Source organism: Arachis hypogaea, chromosome 8 (assembly GCF_003086295.3).
Source record: "Arachis hypogaea cultivar Tifrunner chromosome 8, arahy.Tifrunner.gnm2.J5K5, whole genome shotgun sequence".
NCBI classification, from domain to species: Eukaryota; Viridiplantae; Streptophyta; class Magnoliopsida; order Fabales; family Fabaceae; genus Arachis; species Arachis hypogaea.
The window spans coordinates 28,280,599-28,288,900 of NC_092043.1; positions in this window are offsets into that span (position 1 = coordinate 28,280,599).

Genomic DNA, 8,302 nt, shown 5'->3' on the forward strand with positions numbered 1-8,302 from the left:
GATTTTCTTTAGCTACAGAACTCCAAATGGCGCGCTCTTAACGGCGTTGGAAGGTAGACATCCAGAGCTTTCCAGCAATATATAATAGTCCATACTTTATTTGGAAATTGACGACGTAACTTGGCGTTGAACGCCAAGTACATGCTGCTGTCTGGAGTTAAACGCCAGAAACACGTCATGATCCGGAGTTGAACGCCCAAAACACGTTATAACTTGGAGTTCAACTCCAAGAAAAGCCTCAGCTCGTGGATAGATCAAGCTCAGCCCAAGCATACACCAAGTGGGCCCCAAAAGTGGATTTATCCATCAATTACTTACTCATGTAAACCCTAGTAGCTAGTTTATTATAAATAGGACTTTCTACTAGTGTGTTAGACATCTCTGGACGCCTAGTCCTTAGACCATGGGGGCTGGCCATTCGGCCATGCCTGAACCTTTCACTTATGTATTTTCAACAGTGGAGTTTCTGCACACCATAGATTAAGGGTGTGGAGCTCTGCTGTACCTCAAGTTTCAATACAATTACTATTACTTTCTATTCAATTCTCTTTTATTCTTATTCCAAGATATACGTTGCACTTAACTTGGATGAATGTGATGATCCGTGACACTCATCATCATTCTCACCTATGAACGCGCGTGACTGACAACCACTTCCGTTCTACTCTTGGCCGGGCGCATATCTCTTAGATTCCCCAACAGAATCTTCGTGGTATAAGCTAGAATTGATGGCGGCATTCATGAGAATCCGGAAAGTCTAAACCTTGTCTGTGGTATTCCGAGTAGGATTCTGGGATTGAATGACTGTGACGAGCTTCAAACTCCTGAAGGCTGGGCGTGATGACAAGCGCAAAAGAATCAAGGGATTCTATTCCAACCTGATTGAGAACCGACAGATGATTAGCCGTGCTGTGACAGAGCATAGGAACGTTTTCACTGAGAGGATGGGATGTAGCCATTGACAACGGTGATGCCCTACATACAGCTTGCCATGGAAAGGAGTAGGAAGGATTGGATGACTGTAATAGGAAAGTAGAGATTCAAGAGGAGCACAGCATCTCCATACACTTATCTGAAATTCCCACTATTAATTTACATAAGTATCTCTATCCATTTTATTTTCTGTTTATTTTTATTAATCATATTTGATTTTCTAAATTCCATAATTTTATCCTCCTGACTGGGATTTACAAGATGACCATAGCTTGCTTCATACCAACAATCTCTGTGGGATCGACCCTTACTCGCGTAAGGTTTATTACTTGGACGACCCAGTACACTTGCTGGTTAGTTGAACGGAGTTGTGTCCACTCGTGCCAATTTCTAAATTCCATAATTTTACAAGGAGTGCAACTAAAAGAATAAGGATCACAATTTCGTCCACCAAGTTTTTGGCGCCGTTGCCGGGGATTGTTCGAGTATGGACAACTGACGGTTCATCTTGTTGCTCAGATTAGGTAATTTTCTTTTCAAAAATTTTTTTTTTCAAAAATCTTTTTCAAAATTTTTCTTTTATTTTCGTTTTTCTAAAAGAATTTTTTCGAAAAAAATAATAAAAATTCAAAAAAATCATAAAATCATAAAAAAATCAAAAATATTTTGTGTTTCTTGTTTGCGTCTTGTGTTAATTTTTAAGTTTGGTGTCAATTGCATGCTTTAAAAATTTTTCTTGCATTTTTCGAAAACTCCATGCATTCATAGTGTTCTTCATGATCTTCAAGTTGTTCTTGACAAGTCTTCTTGTTTGATCTTGATGATTTCTTGTTTTGTGTTGTTTGTTGTTTTTCATATGCATTTTTCGTTTGTTAGAGTCCATGCATTAAAGATTTCTAAGTTTGGTGTCTTGCATGTTTTCTTTGCATCAAAAATTTTTCAAAATTATGTTCTTGATGTTCATCATGATCTTCAAAGTGTTCTTGGTGTTCATCTTGACATTCATAGTGTTCTTGCATGCATCTTGTGTTTTGATCCAAAATTTTCATGTTTTGGGTCATGTTTGTGTTTTTCTCTCTCATAATTAAAAATTCAAAAAATCAAAAAAATATCTTTTCCTTATTTTTCTCATAAATTTCGAAAATTTGAGTTGACTTAGTCAAAAATTTTAAAAATTAGTTGTTTCTTACAAAGTCAAGTCAAATTTTCAATTTTAAAAATCTTATCTTTTCAAAACTTTTTCAAAAATTAAATCTTTTCCTTTTTTCTTATTAATTTTCGAAATTTTTTTTAAAATATTTTTCAAAATCTTTTTCTTATCTTTTACATCATATTTTCAAAAATTATCTAACAAGTAAATATGATTGATTCAAAAATTTGAAGTTTGTTACTTTCTTGTTAAGAAAGATTCAATCTTTAAATTCTAGAATCTTATCTTTTAGTTTCTTGTTAGTTAAGTAATTAATTTTAATTTTAAAAAAAATTAAATCTTTTTCAAAACTAATTTCAATCATATCTTTTTAAAAACCATATCTTTTAAAATCATATCTTTTCAAAAAAAAATATCTTTTTAATCTTATCTTTTCAAAAATCATATCTTTTTATCTTATCTAATTATCTTATCTTTTTATCTTATCTTTTTTTTAAAAAAAAATTATCTTTTTCAAAATTTGATTTCAAAATATCTTATCTAACTTATTTTCTTATCTTTTTCAAATTTGACTTTTTGGGTTGTTTCTTATCTTTTTCAAAACCACCTAACTACCTTTCCCTCTCTAATTTTCGAAAATACCTCCCTCTTTTTCAAAAATTCTTTTTAATTAACTAATTGTTTCAAGTTTTAATTTTAATTTTAATTAATCTTTAATTTTCAAAATTACTAACTCCTTTTCAAAAATATTTTCGAAAATCCCTCTCTCATCTTCTTCTATTTATTTATTTATTTACTAACAATTCTCTTCATCTCTTATCACCTCCCCTATCCTTACTCTTTATACAGACTATTCATCCCTCTCCTTCCATTATCCCCTTTCTTCTTCTACTAATAATAAGGATCCTCTTTACTATGACATAGAGGATTCCTCTTCCTTTTTTTTTTCCTCTTCTCTTTCATATGAGCAGGAACAAGGAAAAAGGCATTCTTGTTGAAAGCTGATCCAGAACCTGAAAGGACTCTGAAGAGGAAACTAAGAGAAACTAAATTACAACAATTCAGAGACATAGTAGAGCTCAAGGACATCAATGGTCCTTCAAGAAGGCGCCACCCTCACTAAGGTGGACTCATTCCTTGTTCTTAAATTTTTCTTCTGCTTTTCATTTTTTTTTATGTTATATGTTTATCTATACTTGTGTCTTTATTACATGATCATTAGTAGTTAGTAACTATGTCTTAAAGTTATGAATAAATCCATTAATCCTTCACCCCTCTTAAATGAAAAATGTTTTAATTCAAAAGAACAAGAAGTACATGAATTTCAAATTTATCCTTGAATTTAATTTAATTATATTGATGTGGTGACAATACTTTTTGTTTTCTGAATGAATGCTTGAACAGTGCATATTTTTGATCTTGTTGTTTATGAATGTTAAAATTGTTGGCTCTTGAAAGAATGATGAACAAAGAGAAATGTTATTGATGATCTGAAAAATCATGAAATTGATTCTTGAAGCAAGAAAAAGCAGTGAAAAAGCAAAAGCTTGTGAAAAAAAAAGTGGCAAAAAAATTAGAAAGAAAAAAAAAAGCAAACAGAAAAAGCCAATAGCCCTTAAAACCAAAAGGCAAGGGTAAAAAGGATCCAAGGCTTTGAGCATCAATGGATAGGAGGGCCCAAGGAAATAAAATCCAGGCCTAAGCGGCTAAATCAAGCTGTCCCTAACCATGTGCTTGTGTCATGAAGGTCCAAGTGAAAAGCTTGAGACTGAGTGGTTAAAGTCGTGATCCAAAGCAAAAAGAGTGTGCTTAAGAGCTCTGGATACCTCTAACTGGGGACTCTAGCAAAGCTGAGTCACAATCAGAAAAGGTTCACCCAGTCATGTGTCTGTGGCATTTGTGTATCCGGTGGTAATACTGGAAAACAAAATGCTTAGGGCCACGGCCAAGGCTCATAAGTAGCTGTGTTCAAGAATCAACATGCTTAACTAGGAAAGTCAATAACACTATCTGAACTTTGAATTCCCAGAGACGCCAATCACTCTGAACTTCAAAGGAAAAAGTAAGATGCCAAAACTGTTCAGAAGCAAAAAGCTACAAGTCCCGCTCATCTAATTATAATTAATATTCATTGATATTTTGAAATTTATAGTATGTTCTCTTCTTTTTATCCTATTTGATTTTCAGTTGCTTGGGGACAAGCAACAATTTAAGTTTGGTGTTGTGATGAGCGGATAATTTATACGCTTTTTGGCATTGTTTTTAGGTAGTTTTTAGTAAGTTCAAGCTACTTTTAGGGATGTTTTCATTAGTTTTTATGTTAAATTCACATTTCTGGACTTTACTATGAGTTTGTGTGTTTTTCTGTGATTTCAGGTAATTTCTGGCTGAAATTGAGGGACTTGAGCAAAACTCTGAAAAAGGCTGACAAAAGGACTACTGATGCTGTTGGAATCTGACCTCCCTGCACTCGAAATGGATTTTCTTTAGCTACAGAACTCCAAATGGCGCGCTCTTAACGGCGTTGGAAAGTAGACATCCAGAGCTTTCCAGCAATATATAATAGTCCATACTTTATTTGGAAATTGACGACGTAACTTGGCGTTGAACGCCAAGTACATGCTGCTGTCTGGAGTTAAACGCCAGAAACACGTCATGATCCGGAGTTGAACGCCCAAAACACGTTATAACTTGGAGTTCAACTCCAAGAAAAGCCTCAGCTCGTGGATAGATCAAGCTCAGCCCAAGCATACACCAAGTGGGCCCCAAAAGTGGATTTATCCATCAATTACTTACTCATGTAAACCCTAGTAGCTAGTTTATTATAAATAGGACTTTCTACTAGTGTGTTAGACATCTCTGGACGCCTAGTCCTTAGACCATGGGGGCTGGCCATTCGGCCATGCCTGAACCTTTCACTTATGTATTTTCAACAGTGGAGTTTCTGCACACCATAGATTAAGGGTGTGGAGCTCTGCTGTACCTCAAGTTTCAATACAATTACTATTACTTTCTATTCAATTCTCTTTTATTCTTATTCCAAGATATACGTTGCACTTAACTTGGATGAATGTGATGATCCGTGACACTCATCATCATTCTCACCTATGAACGCGCGTGACTGACAACCACTTCCGTTCTACTCTTGGCCGGGCGCATATCTCTTAGATTCCCCAACAGAATCTTCGTGGTATAAGCTAGAATTGATGGCGGCATTCATGAGAATCCGGAAAGTCTAAACCTTGTCTGTGGTATTCCGAGTAGGATTCTGGGATTGAATGACTGTGACGAGCTTCAAACTCCTGAAGGCTGGGCGTGATGACAAGCGCAAAAGAATCAAGGGATTCTATTCCAACCTGATTGAGAACCGACAGATGATTAGCCGTGCTGTGACAGAGCATAGGAACGTTTTCACTGAGAGGATGGGATGTAGCCATTGACAACGGTGATGCCCTACATACAGCTTGCCATGGAAAGGAGTAGGAAGGATTGGATGACTGTAATAGGAAAGTAGAGATTCAAGAGGAGCACAGCATCTCCATACACTTATCTGAAATTCCCACTATTAATTTACATAAGTATCTCTATCCATTTTATTTTCTGTTTATTTTTATTAATCATATTTGATTTTCTAAATTCCATAATTTTATCCTCCTGACTGGGATTTACAAGATGACCATAGCTTGCTTCATACCAACAATCTCTGTGGGATCGACCCTTACTCGCGTAAGGTTTATTACTTGGACGACCCAGTACACTTGCTGGTTAGTTGAACGGAGTTGTGTCCACTCGTGCCAATTTCTAAATTCCATAATTTTACAAGGAGTGCAACTAAAAGAATAAGGATCACAATTTCGTCCACCAAGTTTTTGGCGCCGTTGCCGGGGATTGTTCGAGTATGGACAACTGACGGTTCATCTTGTTGCTCAGATTAGGTAATTTTCTTTTCAAAAATTTTTTTTTCAAAAATCTTTTTCAAAATTTTTCTTTTATTTTCGTTTTTCTAAAAGAATTTTTTCGAAAAAAATAATAAAAATTCAAAAAAATCATAAAATCATAAAAAAATCAAAAATATTTTGTGTTTCTTGTTTGAGTCTTGTGTTAATTTTTAAGTTTGGTGTCAATTGCATGCTTTAAAAATTTTTCTTGCATTTTTCGAAAACTCCATGCATTCATAGTGTTCTTCATGATCTTCAAGTTGTTCTTGACAAGTCTTCTTGTTTGATCTTGATGATTTCTTGTTTTGTGTTGTTTGTTGTTTTTCATATGCATTTTTCGTTTGTTAGAGTCCATGCATTAAAGATTTCTAAGTTTGGTGTCTTGCATGTTTTCTTTGCATAAAAAATTTTTCAAAATTATGTTCTTGATGTTCATCATGATCTTCAAAGTGTTCTTGGTGTTCATCTTGACATTCATAGTGTTCTTGCATGCATCTTGTGTTTTGATCCAAAATTTTCATGTTTTGGGTCATGTTTGTGTTTTTCTCTCTCATAATTAAAAATTCAAAAAATCAAAAAAATATCTTTTCCTTATTTTTCTCATAAATTTCGAAAATTTGAGTTGACTTAGTCAAAAATTTTAAAAATTAGTTGTTTCTTACAAAGTCAAGTCAAATTTTCAATTTTAAAAATCTTATCTTTTCAAAACTTTTTCAAAAATTAAATCTTTTCCTTTTTTCTTATTAATTTTCGAAATTTTTTTTAAAATATTTTTCAAAATCTTTTTCTTATCTTTTACATCATATTTTCAAAAATTATCTAACAAGTAAATATGATTGATTCAAAAATTTGAAGTTTGTTACTTTCTTGTTAAGAAAGATTCAATCTTTAAATTCTAGAATCTTATCTTTTAGTTTCTTGTTAGTTAAGTAATTAATTTTAATTTTAAAAAAAATTAAATCTTTTTCAAAACTAATTTCAATCATATCTTTTTAAAAACCATATCTTTTAAAATCATATCTTTTAAAAAAAAATATCTTTTTAATCTTATCTTTTCAAAAATCATATCTTTTTATCTTATCTAATTATCTTATCTTTTTATCTTATCTTTTTTTAAAAAAAAATTATCTTTTTCAAAATTTGATTTCAAAATATCTTATCTAACTTATTTTCTTATCTTTTTCAAATTTGACTTTTTGGGTTGTTTCTTATCTTTTTCAAAACCACCTAACTACCTTTCCCTCTCTAATTTTCGAAAATACCTCCCTCTTTTTCAAAAATTCTTTTTAATTAACTAATTGTTTCAAGTTTTAATTTTAATTTTAATTAATCTTTAATTTTCAAAATTACTAACTCCTTTTCAAAAATATTTTCGAAAATCCCTCTCTCATCTTCTTCTATTTATTTATTTATTTACTAACAATTCTCTTCATCTCTTATCACCTCCCCTATCCTTACTCTTTATACAGACTATTCATCCCTCTCCTTCCATTATCCCCTTTCTTCTTCTACTAATAATAAGGATCCTCTTTACTATGACATAGAGGATTCCTCTTCCTTTTTTTTTTCCTCTTCTCTTTCATATGAGCAGGAACAAGGAAAAAGGCATTCTTGTTGAAAGCTGATCCAGAACCTGAAAGGACTCTGAAGAGGAAACTAAGAGAAACTAAATTACAACAATTCAGAGACATAGTAGAGCTCAAGGACATCAATGGTCCTTCAAGAAGGCGCCACCCTCACTAAGGTGGACTCATTCCTTGTTCTTAAATTTTTCTTCTGCTTTTCATTTTTTTTTATGTTATATGTTTATCTATACTTGTGTCTTTATTACATGATCATTAGTAGTTAGTAACTATGTCTTAAAGTTATGAATAAATCCATTAATCCTTCACCCCTCTTAAATGAAAAATGTTTTAATTCAAAAGAACAAGAAGTACATGAATTTCAAATTTATCCTTGAATTTAATTTAATTATATTGATGTGGTGACAATACTTTTTGTTTTCTGAATGAATGCTTGAACAGTGCATATTTTTGATCTTGTTGTTTATGAATGTTAAAATTGTTGGCTCTTGAAAGAATGATGAACAAAGAGAAATGTTATTGATGATCTGAAAAATCATGAAATTGATTCTTGAAGCAAGAAAAAGCAGTGAAAAAGCAAAAGCTTGTGAAAAAAAAAGTGGCAAAAAAATTAGAAAGAAAAAAAAAAGCAAACAGAAAAAGCCAATAGCCCTTAAAACCAAAAGGCAAGGGTAAAAAGGATCCAAGGCTTTGAGCAT